This window comes from Halichoerus grypus, chromosome 2 (assembly GCF_964656455.1).
Source record: "Halichoerus grypus chromosome 2, mHalGry1.hap1.1, whole genome shotgun sequence".
Classification (NCBI taxonomy): Eukaryota; Metazoa; Chordata; class Mammalia; order Carnivora; family Phocidae; genus Halichoerus; species Halichoerus grypus.
In genome coordinates, this window is record NC_135713.1 from 135,678,915 (window position 1) to 135,694,587 (window position 15,673).

General features: G+C 38.4%; 1 pseudogene; it reads left to right on the top strand.

Annotated features, from left to right (window-relative positions):
* Positions 1-5,872: 5,872 nt before the first annotated feature.
* On the top strand, positions 5,873-6,358 carry LOC118543680 (small ribosomal subunit protein eS25 pseudogene; annotated as a pseudogene).
* Positions 6,359-15,673: the final 9,315 nt, after the last annotated feature.

The following is a 15,673-nucleotide window of genomic DNA, read 5'->3' on the forward strand; positions in this document are numbered from 1 at the left end:
AGTTAGCTTTAGTTATTAATAAGCTTCTGAAAAGCATATTAAAAAAGTAGATTGTCATTTTGTTAAAGATATCAAATGGTGCAAAGTTCTATTTATATTTTTAACATAAATAAACATTTAAGACAAGTAGGACTTCAAACAGAAAACTGAACAAATTCAATTAAAAATGAATGAAAATTGAATTCACAAACAGAAAAAAGTTTAACAAATCCAAGTGTATGAAATTCTCGTTTTCCCCATTTCTATTTTTTTAATCTGAATATTCAGAGTTGTTCGGGATTTGGGATCTGAGTTTATTTTATATCTGTTGGAAAAATTAAGACCTTCAGAATAGTCAGCTGGAAATCGGGCAGATACACTACTGTTGCGGTTTTCCTTTGCTTATTTGTTTTTAAGGATGGGGTGTCAGGTCTGCTCCAGCACCCGGGCACTCTGCCCACAACACGCTCCATCCCTGTTTTTTTTCTTTTTTAAGATTTTATTTATTTGACAGAGAGAGACACAGTGAGAGAGGGAACACAAGCAGGGGGAGTGGGAGAGGGAGAAGCGATGTGGGGCTCGATCCCAGGACCCTGGGATCATGACCTGAGCCGAAGGCAGACGCTTAATGACTCAGCCACCCAGGCGCCCCCTGCAGTTTTTATACTGTTCTGTTTTTATAATCTACTGTTACTGTTCAGTTTTTATAATCAATTGCCAAACCTAACATATAGTAAGACAGATGAAAGGAAGCCCTTTAATATTCTTACCTTTGCTGAAGCTTCATTAGGCGTGGATAAAAACTCTGCATTACTCGCTTTGGGGCTTACATCAAATGATTTCCTTTGCCCAACAGCCGACATGGAACTAACAGGTCACTACCAAACCAAACCCTTCGAAGACCCAGGAGACACGCTCTTATCTCTCTCATGCCACAAGAACAACGTGCTCCAGCTTGCCCACTGGTTCCTGAGGATGAGAAGCACCTGGAGCCTGGGCGCTCAATCACAGATCTGCAAATGAGAAACAGGTCCGGACCAGCTGCTGCACCTGCCCACATAGTTGTCCTAGCTCAGCAAAGCCTCCATCTCGGGACTCTTGGAGGATCCCAGAGGAGGAGAATAAAATATTACAATTGAAGCCACTAAATTCTGGGTGGTTTATTACTTAACATTTTTATAAGATTAGCTAGCTGCAACAGGAGTAAGCCAGAATATGGTTGAAAAAAGGATCATCCATCTTTGAAGAAGATGCACAGTGGCACGCCAGATTCGCAGCTTACTGGTGGTATTCATTCAGGCAGATGATTAAAATCTGAGACAGTCTCTGTGTTTCAATGGGAAGAGTAATATTGATAACAGTGATTTATTGAGGACCTTTTTTCACGAGAACCTGGATTTTAGGGATTGCTTAGTTATCTCCAAACCCCCGGAAGACCAAAGTGCAAGCTGATGTTCAGTGGTTAAGTCTCCCATTGCATACACAATCACAGTGTATTTCCTGTTCCTTTAATCCCTTTCTGAAGGGGACTGATATCCGTGCCTGACACCAATGACTGTCAGTGATCAACGTCATGCTTTTAAACCCCCCCAGGATCCCGAATCATCTGTTTGATTGCTTCCGCCTGTGGCCAAGTCGTCCCCAAATTAGAATTTCACTATGGCAGGTGTGACTAATTGGGAGTTCTAATTTCTTGTCATGATGCCAATGAGCCCTTTTAGCGAATTTTTATTTTTAAGAAAAGTCTATCACAATGTGTAGAAAAACCATAGAGTGTTCTATAAACTACATGATGACTATAATGGAAAAGGAAAATAAATAAATGAAATAGAGTCTATCGGATTGAGATTGCAAGTCAAGTGATTCAGTGTTTTTTAGCAACAGCCCCCTCTGCTGCACTGGGAGCTGCCCAGGTTCCACCAGGAATACTGCATTTAATCCTAATCGCCACAATTCCAATGAAACATTCAAAATGGAACTCATTCAGGGTATAATAATGACGGTAGTAAGGAAAGCCAAAATAGGCTCTATAGTAAATTACTGGGAGTGTAAGACAGCCATTCTCCAGTTTTTAAAGGAATTACGATTGAAAGAATAGACCCTGAAAGGTAACTCTAGACCATTTTATAGAGGTTTCAAGGAGATAATTTTAGGCTGTGGATCAGGGAGTAACTCTATAAATGTTATCACTGGTTCAAAGATGGCTCATTCTGCCTTAAGGGGAAGAGAGATGTTTATCAAAAAATCTAGGAGCGCCCCAACAGATACTCTGGGAGGCTGCTTGGAATATCTGAACAGTATTTTACAAGGCAATCTAAGTAGGCCCTTGTATACTAAAATCCAATGTAAGTAGCTTAGAACTATTTTCTCCCATCCAGCCAGGTAAAGCATTTATGTTAACTGAATGCCTTTTTCAGACATATTAGGTGGATGTGAGCAAGGAGAGAAGAGTGTACAAAAATATATAACAGGATGTACAACTATCACAACATTCTTTATTTTTGTAACTAATCCTGACCCATTGGACACACACACACACACACACACACATGTGCCATTTATTTTAAAGTTATATCAGTCTTCTCATTTAGGTTGGCTTATGTCATCCTTGTTAGATAAATATTAAATTTTAAGATGTAAATTGTACTTACGGACTAATTTTCTTGTCACACATGCTTGTGTCCATAATTTTCCTTCTCCAAACCGAAGTTGGGATATAAGGGACGGCCACGGGAAACCCAAGCTGAGTGTCTCCCTTGCTATTCCTCTGATTTCCCACTGGCCTTCATGGAGATGAAACTTTGTCACAGAGATTGGGTGTGCTCCTGCATTTCAGTCCTCAAGTCCAAGGCTAACAGAACCTGTGGTGCAATCCCTCAGCACAGAAGTCAAGCACACTTCTTTGTTGTCACCGACTTAGCTCCACCTCAACTGGAGCTCACCCTGCAGAGCCTGAGTCTCATTCACATTCTCCCTCTGGCCTGTGGATTAGCTATCAATCCTGGACCTGTGTCACAACATGACCTCATCGCTTACCCCTTGCTACTGCTGCCCCATTCCAAGCTCACTGGCTATTAACTTTCATGTACCCTTCCAACTGGGAGGAAGAGAACCTTCTGAACTTTTAATGAAGCACAATGGAGACACTTCTAGCTTTTTCTGTATGTACTTCACAGTGGCTACTGCTGTTGGTGTGAGACTTTCTATAAGGTGGTCTCCATTATAGCCCTGAAAAAGAATTAAGGCACTATTCTCTGTTTGGGGTTTTTCCTTCAACTTGATCTGGTATAGGGTATAAAGCAAGAATATATCCAAAAGACCTCTTACTTCACTTCTGTTTTATTCCTCCAAAAGGCCTCCTCTTTCCCCTTGATATTAAGATCTTTATTTCTTATAAGAAACTGCCTTAGTTCTTTTCACTATTGGTTTATGATTAAGTGTCAAGCGAGTCTCCAAAGCACATATCCTGATATAGAAAGAGAGCTGTTACAATTCAGAAAAGGAAATAAACATCTTTTATCCGTGCAAAAAATTTTCAAGATTGTTCTTCTTTTCGTCTTTACGATTGACACAGTAAATCAACCCAAAGCTTATCAGTGGATCCATACTCTAGTCACTAGCTCACCTCTTTCCACTTTTGACTATAAACCTTTAAATGGTCACAGGCTTCTTCTGCTTCTAGGAAGATGGAGTAGATGTACTTTGCTGTATTTCTCAAATACAAGCAGGCTCTGAAAGGTTGACGAAGTGGCAGATTGTCTAGAAACTTCAAATTCCAAGGAATGACACTGAGGTGAGTTCACTGGCTTTTCTATTTGCCTCATACACACCCAGGCTTAGAGCTGAAGAAACCATCAATCTCAAAACCTCAACTGGTACAGACAAATAAAAAGCCAGAATAAAAGACTGCTTCTTTCTAGCAGAGAACCAGGAAAGGAGAAAGGTGACAATACACAAAACTTCTAAACCATAATAGCTCTGTTCCAAAGAACAGCACAGAAAACCACAGGTATCCCTACCAAATACTGAACAGACAGTGTCAACTTCCACACTTGCATGGCTACAAGGCACCCAAACTCCCACTGGAGTGACATCAGAGAAGGTGGAATAGGGAGGTGGACTTTTATCCCTGGTGATGGAATAGCGATGCCCCCTTTTACTTCAGGAGTCACTGGAGACCACAAAGAACGATTGTACTTGTACCCTCTCCCCAGTGGTGATGAGGCACCCTACCTCTTGCCATAGTGTTGTACAGGAGGAGAGTCAGGACTTTTACCTTCTCCCAAGGTGAACAAGGCTACCACACTTTCCCCATGATGTCAGTGGAAGCCAAGTGGGGAGCAATAATGACACATTTTGATGCCTCTCAATTAGAGAGGCATGAGTGGAGCCCTACTGAGTAACTGACACTCCTGGACTCACCCAATAGTAACTGGGAGCTCTCCCCACCAAGGATCAAAGGAGATTGAGTGCGGAAACTGGATTTCTACCCTTACTTGGCAGTAATGAGGCAGTGTCTCCATTTCCCCTGTCAGACTGGCATCATAGGAAGACAACTGAAAGAGAAAATTTAAATAAGATCCAGAGCTGTGTAATATGATACTGAAAATATCCAAATGCAACAGAAAACAACTTGTTATGCCAAGACACAGAAAGACCTCAAACTGAAAAAAATGAACAACAAATGACAATATTGAAGGGACAGAGATCTTAGAATTGTTAGACAAAGAATTAGATAAAGCAACCATCAAAAAAACCCTGCTTCCACAAGCAATGATGAACACCTTGAAACAGGTGTAAGCATATAAGGTCTCTCCAAAGAAATAAAGTGCTAGCAAATAAATACAAGATATAACTAGACTCAAAGGAAAATGTTACAACTAAAAAATATGGTCACTAAAAAAGCTCAACAGAAGGGAAGAATAGTAGACTGGTAAGGACAAAGAAAAGTGTCAGTGAACTTGAAGACAGAACAATAGAAATTACTAAATCTGAATAAAACAGGGGCACCTGGGTGGTTCAGTCGCTAAGCGTCTGCCTTCGGCTCAGGTCATGGTCCCAGGGTCCTGGGATCGAGCCCCGCATCGGGCTCCCTGCTCCGCGGGGAGTCTGCTTCTCCCTCTCCCACTCCCCCTGCTTGTGTGCCCTCTCTGGCTGTCTTTCTGTCAAATAAATAAAATCTTAAAAAAAAAAAAAAAATCTGAATAAAACAGAGTAAGCTGGGGGGAAAATGAGTAGAGCCTCAGGGAGTTTATGGAGTGGTACCGAAATTTCCAACATTCATCTCATCAGAGTTCTGGAAAGGGAGGGGAAGAAGGCAAGATTAGAAAAATGTATAAAGAAATTATCACTGAAACTTCCCAAATTGGTCAAAAGTTACAACCCTACAGGTTTAATACATGAAGCAAAGCCCAGGCAAGACAATCCCAAAGAAATACATGGCAAGACACACATAATTAAACTTCTGAAACTGAAGACAAACATCTTGAAACAGCCAGGGGAAGCAGAATCTCACCTACCAGGAAAAACAATTAGAATGAAACAAGTTTTCTCATAAGAAGCCATGGGACCCCAGAAAGAGGTGGCATAACATTGTCGTGAAGCACCACGCCTAGCAGGGTTGCCGGCGGTCGTTGCGGGGCCTGGCAGATTGTTTTCTGTCTCTTTACTGGCTTCCAGGGCTGGGGAATACAACGTGTGGCTGCCTCACAACTAGCGGCAAAGCCCAATAAGTCGCGGGCAGGGTTCGGGGTGCACGGCTCCGTAACGACTACCCCCTCGCTGCGGCCCGCTCCCCGCTGGACGAGGGGGCCGGGCCTCTGACCTTCCTCTGCGGGCTCCGCCCCTTGCCCCGGAAGCGCTCGCTGCGGGTGGAGGTTTCTGGGCCGGTCAGGGAGCACTGCTTCCTTTTTGTCTGACATCTTAGCGAGGCTGCAGGGGTGGACGCTGCTCTCCCAGCTTCGCTATGCCGCCCAAGGATGACAAGAAGCAGAAAGATGCCGGAGAGTCGTCCAAGAAAGACAAACACCCAGTGAACAAACCTGGGGGCAAGGCCAAAAAGAAGAAGTGGTCCAAAGGCAAAGTTCGGGACAAGCTCAATAATCTGGTCTTGTTTGACAAAGCGACATATGACAAACTCTGTAAGGAAGTTCCCAACTCTAAGCTTATTACTCCAGCTGTTGTCTCTGAGAGACTGAAGATTCGAGGTTCCCTGGCCAGGGCAGCCCTTCAGGAGCTCCTTAGTAAAGGACTTATTAAACTGGTTTCAAAGCACAGAGCTCAAGTAATTTACACCAGAAACACCAAGGGTGGAGATGCCCCAGCTGCTGGTGAAGATGCATGAACAAGATCCCACAACTGTATATTTTGGGAAATAAAACTTTATTAAAAAAAACAACAACAACAAAGTGGTCAATCCAAAATACTGTACCCAGTGAAAATATTTTCAGGGTATGAGGTAGAATCAGGACATTCTCAGATGAAGGAAAATTGAGACTTTATTGCCAACAGATCTACCCTAAAGGAATAATTAAAGTTTTGTAAAAAGAAAGAGAACAATAAAAGAAGGAAACTTAGAGCATCAGGAAGGAAGAGAGAACATGGGCAGCAAAATATGGATACATGTAATAGGCTTTCTTTCTTGTCTTGAGTTTTCCAAATTAAGCTTAATCAAACAAAAATAATACTATATAATGTGGTTCTAAATGTATATATTCAAGATAATATATTAGGAATGAGGGGATGCCAAAGGACATAAAAGGAAGCAAGATTTTCCTACTTCATCTGAACTGGTAAGATTACACCACCAATAGACAGTGACAAGTTTTGTGTATATAATACCTACAGCAACCATTAATAAACTTCACAACTAAATAACCTCAAAAGTCCTGTAGATAAATCAAGATGGAATTCTAAAAAAATGTTCAAGTAACCCAAGGGAAGGCAGAAAAAAAACAAAACATGAGAAACAGAATAGAAAACAAAAGAAGTGGTAGACTTAATCCTTAATATTTCAATAATTATCAGGAAATGATCTGAAAACACAAAGACAGGAATTGGCAGGATGGCCTATAAGACATAATCCAGATATGTGCTGTCTATAAAAGAGCAATATGAGAGATTCTCATGGTCATGGAAATGTTCCCTATCTTGACTGCCTCAATGTCAGTATCTTGGCTGTGATATCATATTACAGCTCAGCAAGATATTACCATTGGTGGAAACTGGGTAAAGGATAATGTGGTATCTCTGTATTCTTTCTTAGAACTATAGGTGAATCTACAAGTATCTCAAAATAAAAACTTTAATGAAAAAAGAAAATAAATCCACATAAAAATAAAAAATATATTATTCATGTTACACTCAATAAATTGATGGTGATATTTTAGAGACAACACTATATATATAGATATATTGCTATATGGAGTAAATCATCAAGTCATATGTGAAATAGATTATTTTATTAAGTGTAGCAATGAAGATTTAATCATTTTTTCTCATTCTAGGGACTCACTTTTGGTCAGGATTGTCATTAAAATGCTGTGTGTAAGTAGGGATTTGAAACTTTTTTTTTTTTTAAGATTTTATTTATTTATTTGGCAGAGAGAGACACAGCAAGAGAGGGAACACAAACAGGGGGAGTGGGAGAGGGAGAAGCAGGCTTCCCGCCGAGCAGGGAGCCCGACGCGGGGCTCGATCCCAGGACCCTGGGATCACGACCTGAGCCGAAGGCAGACGCTTAACGACTGAGCCACCCAGGCGCCCCTGGATTTGAAACTTTCCACGAAAATTGCTGGACATTTGACAGTGCAGATGTACTGAGCTCCTACTTTACTGGATATACTTACAGTTAAAATAATTTAACAACTGATTTAAGGACTATTTTGACTATACATTATGTTAAATGATAAAGAAAACATTAACAACGAACATGAGTTGCACATAACCTTTATTTCACCATGAAATGTTTCCTTTTTTTCTTTGCTAATTTTTAACTTTAATTATTCTCTCCTAAAACAAACAAACAAAAAAACAAACAAAAAAATCCACAATAGAATCCCAAGAGATAATCTGTGAGAACAATGCAACTACAGATAAGGATAATTGAATATCATCTTGTTAAATCTAATAATTATTAGATCAAATTTTCGTATTAAAAAGATAGTTAAGCATGTAAAAAGATTTGTAAGGCTTTAAGCTCTCACAGTTCATGAATAATTTATCTAGAAGTAATTAAAGCTACTATAAATTTATAAATAATCTGCTACACAGAGGACTTAATAAAAATCTCAGAAATCACTGTTTATTAATTTTACATTTGCTAAAAGCCATGTATCAGAAGAGAAGATTAAAAGGCAAATTATAACTTAAGTCCCATTATACCTGTGGAATGCAGTTTACTTTGTCATAAAGCATGCCTAAGAGCCACACAAGTTTCAAAATATACTCAAAAGGCTGACACTTGTATGCCTTTGGAAATATGAAAATGTGTTCAAGTACTCTTACTACATCACTTTTTATATATTGAAAGTTCTCTATATTAAAAGTATCCTGGTTTGAGAAAAATTTAGCTATTCATTCATTCTTCTGGGATTTTCTTTTTAGAAATCCAATTTAAATAAGTATTTCAGATAATTAATTTCTTAAGCTCAATCTCTCCAATGCTTGAATGAATTGGGAATTACTAACCATGTAACAAATACCATTTTGCCACCTCACATTACTAACAAAATATTATTAAAAGAAGTTTTCTCCCTTTCTGGGCAAGGGAGGGGTTGGTTTTACTATAAGAATTCCTGAGACCTGAAAATAAAATTTATCTCTTTCCATGATTTTCCTTTCTAAGATATGACCTAACCTTCTAAATCAACCAAATATATTTACTGAAACAGAAAAATAAAGCTGAAAAGTGAAATTAGTACTGTTGGTAGATGGTCTTAAATTTCTTAATGGAAATAGTATAATATAAACACCATATGAAAAATATACATAGAAGGTAACTTGAATTTCTTAAGCCTCTAATTTCTTACATCATTAAATTGATATTTAGGATGTGACATTATTTCAATTAATATTTTATTTTATTTTTTTTAAGATTTTATTTATTTGACAGAGAGAGACACAGCAAGAGAGGGAACACAAGCAGGGGGAGTGGGAGAGGGAGAAGCAGGCTTCCCGCCGAGCAGGGAGCCCGATGTGGGGCTCGATCCTAGAAACCCAAGATCATGACCTGAGCCGAAGGCAGACGCTTAATGACTGAGCCACCCAGGTGCCCTTCAATTAATATTTTAATTAAAATTAAAAAGTGTACATATTATTTATTTTGTTAAGAAATACATATTGAGCACCTAATATGTTCCAGGCTACATGACTGAGATCAATCACTGAACCAAAGGAATAGTTCCATCCTTCATAAGCTTACACTTTAGCAGCAAAAGAAAAAGTGTGAACATCTGTTAAAAAGACCTAGAATATTGGGCTTATCGATAGAAATGCTCATAGTGGTTTGCAGAATATTACACTTTATATGAAGTTAAGACATACAAATAGTGATAAAAATATCACATTAAGAAATATTTTTTAATTGCCACAAAAGAATCCAATTAATGTTTAGCTTTCTAATTTTTAGTTTACAGCCTGTCTCTAATGAGTTAAAAAAATAAAGAAAAAACACTAGGGCAATAATTGATAAATTGTTAAATCTACCAATTACAATTTACATTTGAGTTTAGCACATTTTTTTAAACTACAGTCAAGGAAATTTGATTTAACAATTAATGTAGGCATCAATTCCATTCTAACAAAAACAAATGAATTTCAGACTATTGAATTTCATGTTCAAAATCAAGTTATAGCTCATTAAAAACAAAAGGAGCTGGAGATTTGTGATGCAGAGCTACACAGAGGTTTTTACATATTGTGCCCAAAATATGACTGACACTTTAGGACACATTCCAGAGAAAAGTGATTTTTAAGGTATAGATGTGGAAATTTTCAGATAATTAATCTCATAATTGAACCATAAATGAACCATAACTATTAACAATCTGCTAACATTTTTAGCATGCTATTAAAACATTTTAATGGACTTAAATATATTAGGTAAAATATTGTTCAGAGATTATTTCAAGTAGTTAAGTAAAGAACACTTTAAGTGTTGTAGAATAACATCCTTTTCATTATTGTTTAAAGTTAGTACATCTAAATAAAGGGCTCAAATAAAATAGTTTACTGAAGATGTGCAAATACAATAATGTTAAAGAGGATAACTATGACAAGGAGTAGACAATTTGGGAAAATAATGAAAAAATTCTAAATCTGGGGGAAAAGTACTCATAATGAATACAAACAAGAACAAATATTTATAAATCAAATTATCTTTTTGGAATTTAATTTACATGTAAATGGCTTAGTTATTATTATTCCTTAATAATTTTGTAATAGGACAGGAAGCTATCTTTGATAATAGAATTTGGTCCAGATAATTATATTTGATGAATTGCTTGAAATCCCTATAAATGTTAAGTGCTAGCATTATAAGGCAACCATTGTTGGTTATCATGAATCAAAGAATAAAATATGTAACACAAGCTAATCCATCAACTAAATTCTTTAATTGTGGTAGGTTATTTGCAAATATGGCCACACTAATCCCTCTCATTCCTGTACCCTACTCCTTTTCTGCTCCTCCTATGAAGTATAGAATCTATTTTTACATCCTTAAATCTGGGGTGGCCTTGTGACATACTATGACCTATAGAAGTCAACAAAAATAGTGTTTTGTGACTTTCCAGCCTTGGCCTTGCACCTTCAACCCTCTTGGGATGTGATGCTTCTATGTGAGAAAACTGGACCTTTGATGTTAAAAGACCACATGGAAAGAAAAACCACGCTGACAAGCAGAGCAGACTCTAGGGCCACTCTGGAAAATATAGACCCATTGAGAGGCCAGATGACTGCATCTTCATGGCCAAATACAGGCCAAATTGCTGACCCATTAGATCAAGCACAAACAAAATGATTGTTGTTTTAAGATACTACTGTACTCAGGGATGGTCTCTTATGTAGAAATAAATACATAACATGGGAATTGGTAGTTAGCAGCATAACAAAAACCTAAATGTGGCACTTTGGGGTCAGACAGTACAAAAACGCTGGAAAACTGCTAAGAGGGCTGAGCAGGATAAATAAGTGGCAAACTCCTATGGAGCATGAAAAGACAGAAAGGAAGATGTTATTGGAGTCTCAAAAAAGGCAAATCAAGCTCTGGGCTGGTAGAAAAAAGGTGGGGAAAAGTAAGACCTGAAGGAAGTTGGAAGTTAGAAAATTGCTTCAAGGGGCACCTGGGTGGCTCAGTCGTTAAGCGTCTGCCTTCGGCTCAGGTCATGATCCCAGGGTCCTGGGATCGAGCCCCGCATCGGGCTCCCTGCTCCACGGGAAGCCTGCTTCTCCCTCTCCCACTCCCCCTGCTTGTGTTCCTGCTCTCGCTATCTCTCTCTCTGTCAAATAAATAAATAAAATCTAAAAAAAAAAAAAAAAAAAGAAAAGAAAATCGCTTCAAGGGACTTTTTGATCTGGACAAGGAGGTATCCAGTTAAAATGCTAAAAGTGCCAACTGAGTTTTTCCCACTGAGTACTCTGAGATACTGCAAAAGAGAAGTAACTAGAGCAAAAGCTAATTTCTAAGAAACACAGAGGACTTAAAAGAATTGGGGAGCTGGGTAGCTCAGTCGGTTAAGTTACTGCCTTTAGCTCAGGTCATGATCCCAGGGTCCCGGGATCCAGTCCCCCAATGGGCTCCCTGCTCAGTGGGGAGTCTGCTTCTCCCTCTGCCCCTCCCCCCAATCATGCTCTCTCTCTCAAATAAATAAATAAAATCGTTAAAAAAAAGGAAAAAAAAAGAATGTTAAGAATGTTATCCCACAGCAGCCTTCCTCATGGCAAATAGATGAGTCTCAGAAATAATTGTGGATGTCACTTTTGAGATGCAGAAATTCACAGAAAAATAACAATGTTTTTAAGAGAGGTGTCCTGGCCTATGCACAAGCATGGATGATAAAGGCATGGGAGAGTTAAAAATGAAAAGTAGGTTTTGAGCTGCCAACTTTCTACAGGCAGGGAGCAGGATAAGAAGGCCCCTCAGATCACACATGGGACATTTCTTATGGAAAAGAAGAAAACTCTCTGAGGGCTTAGCCAAGAGATGTGAAGAATAAAGGATTAAGGGAACAACTCCAGGTAGCAGAACTGGTCCACAAAGAACATTCCCTGTCTTTGAAAAAGCGGGGCCTAGACACATGTGCTCAGGTGGATTTATGTACTGCTATGAGCCAGTGATTCTTTTTTATTTTTTTAATTAACATATAATTTATTAATTGTTTCAGGGATACCGGTCTGTGATTCATAGTCTTACACAATTCACAGCGCTCACCATAGTGCATACCGTCCCCAATGTCCACCAGCCACCCCATCCCTCCCAACCCCCTCCACTCCAGCAACCCTCAGTTTGTTTCCTGAGATTAAGAGTCTCTTATAGTTTGTCTCCCTCTTGGTTTTGTCTTGTTTCATTTTTCCCTCCCTTCCCCTTTGATCCTTTGTCTTGAGACATTGGCAGGATAGCTGCATTCATCTCTTTGAATGCAGCTATCCTGCCAATGTCTCACCACTCATGTGTTGGCGGCAAAAGGACTGGTGGTGGATAACTTACCTTTTTATTTGTAGGTGCCTGGAATAAAGAAGAAACACATGGGAGAAGCTGTAGCCTAGAAGCTTTTTGCCTAGAAGCTTTTTCACATCTGGACCACATATAGGTCATGAAATCATGGATTGTGATACAGATGCACATGACTTAAGGAAGAAGTACTCTTTAGAAATAAACCTGTAAGACAGAAAGGAAAACAAGACAGGGTGAACCAAAGGGATAGGTGAACTCCATCATCAGCCTCTGGAGTGTAAATCACATCAAAGACCTGTCACATCTTGAGGCATTATCTGGAGAGTCAGCACTCAGCAGCCCATGTGCACAGCAACTGGGAAATGGGTAGAACTTCCAGGAAACGGAATACAAGAAGGCAGAGGTCTTCTACACCATGTTTATAATATGGATTAGAATCTTCCCATTTATAAACCTATACGTTATATATTAGTGATATCATGTACCAATGATGCTTGCTTTATAATTTATAATTACATGGTTTGAATACAATTATTCAAATCGATTGTTTTATGTATTTTTATAAAATATATGCCCTTTTACTACATACTGCATACACTAATTTCTGAGAAACAATGATTATGTGTGTGGTATGCATCAGAAAGTGCTAGGTGTTGAAAATACAAAGCTTAATTACATACATTCTCTGCCCAAAAAAGCTCACAGTTGAATACCAGACACTAACTTGGAAGCACATCATTGCAAAACTATTTTAAATAATCAACAAAGAACTGTTCAGACTGACAAGAAATTAAGTGAGCAAAAGTATTTATTGACCATAATATCAGTATCCATAATCAAAAACATGAGACTTTCAAAACTATTTCAATAAATGCACATCAATCGAGAACTCAGAAAATCTTTATGCGTAAAATGGTGTTCACATGGCATACCCCAGAATTATACTACTGCTAGTAATCAATTATGCTCAAAGTTAAATTATGCTTGTTGAATAATTGGTGGATCAGGAAAGCAAATACCAGTGTCCAGGACTCAGTAAACATTGTGAAATAAAATGTTTAACAAATACTTGAGCATTTATTGTATTAATATTGTATTGCTGTGTAACAAATTACCACAAACTTAGTGACTTAAAACAGTATGTCTCTATTATCTCACAATTTCCATCAATCAGGAGTCCATGCCACAGAGGTCCCACTGTCTGAATTGCTGCTTTTACATTTACTTAGCCATCAGACTGTAGAAAAGGAAACAGACTGGAATGAGAGACAGTAGAAAGTTATGAATGTGCCTATGATTGCAATCCCTTTTGGTTTATATATTTCTATCAAGCACAGAGCATGTATGTCTGGGGTCCTCAGTACAGCTGGGCTCCATAATAGAGACTCTAGACCACAATAGAATGGGGCACAATATCATGGGAGTTTGAAGTTTCACAGCCTTGAGTTAGGGCTGTAGCGATTTCTAGAATAGTTTGATTCTATATCTATGAATCATATATGGCTTCATGGTAGTAACTGTGAATCTTGGGCAGTGAACATGTTCTGTAGATTGACAATGCCCTGCATCCTCTTATAGTGATGCCCTGATCTTGGTAGACATTAAATCTCTGGAGAAATTTGAAAAAATTCATGCTTCTAGAAATTATTTCCTACAGCTCTTTAAATTAGAAATGCCTTAAAGGGAGTGAACTGTTTTGCTTTCTCACATTGACTTTTTTTATACTCTACTCTAAAAAGTCATCTGTATGTAAATTAGAACTCCTTTAGTATTCATTATACATTAACCATCATCTATGCCTTATCTTAGGGATGCATCTGAAGTGACCTTAAAATAAAGTGTTGATAATTTGAACGGAATCACTTTGACAGCATTTCCACCCACCCACTTGATGCCTTATGAAGACACTGATGAAAATCAAGATGTAATTATCCGAAGCAGCAAGGGTTGCTTCTGGGCAGTCTACAGAGTTTGATGATTAGTCAGACAAAACTGGTATCAATTACGGAGACAATTATCTTGCCTCTACAGTTGTAAGAGCTGAAGGAGAATGTCTCATTCTTTACAAACATTATGGATGAATGTTTCATAACCATGTCAAGCACATAGCCTGACAAACTGCTTTACAGAGGCAAATAGCAGGTTTTGTGATTTACTCTTTAAAAAAATGTTTGTAAAGGGATCCCGTGCTAGACAGAACTTTTTTTTTCTCATTGAGTGAAATGAATTGTTTTGCCATGTTGAACATAGCATTGCTGTCAATTTTATCAAAATGCCCAGAAATTACTACAATGTTTGCTAGTTTTAAAATACTTTGTGACTTAAAGGAACAAGAAGAAGAAAAGATTTTTAGGAAGCATGAGTCCAGGACCTGATGAATTCCCTGGGGAATTCTACCAAACATTCAAAGAAGAAATAATACCTATTCTCCTGAAGATGTTTCAAAAAATAGAAACAGAAGGAAAACTTCCAGACTCATTCTATGAGGCCAGCATTACCTCGAACCAGGCAAAGATCCCATCAAAAAGGAGAATTTCAGACCAATACCCCTGATAAATATGGATGCCAAAATTCTCAACAAGATCCTAGCTAATAGGATCCAACAGTACATTAAAAGGATTATCCATCACGACCAGGTGGGATTTATCCCTGGGATGCAAGAGTGGTTCAACATTTGCAAATCAATCAATGTGATAGAACACATTAATAAGAGGAGAGAGAAGAACCATATGGTCCTCTCAATTGATGCAGAAAAAAACATTTGACAAAACATAGCATCCTTTCCTGATTAAAACTCTTCAGAGTATAGGGATAGAGGGAACATTCCTCAAGTTCATAAAAACCATCTACGAAAAGCCCACAGCAAATATCATTCTCAATGGGGAAAAGCTGAGAGCCTTTCCTTTAAGATCAGGAACATGACAAGGATGCCCACTCTTGCCACTATTGTTCAACATAGTACTAGAGGTCCTAACAACAGCAATCAGACAACAAAAAGAAATAAAATGTATTCAAATTGGC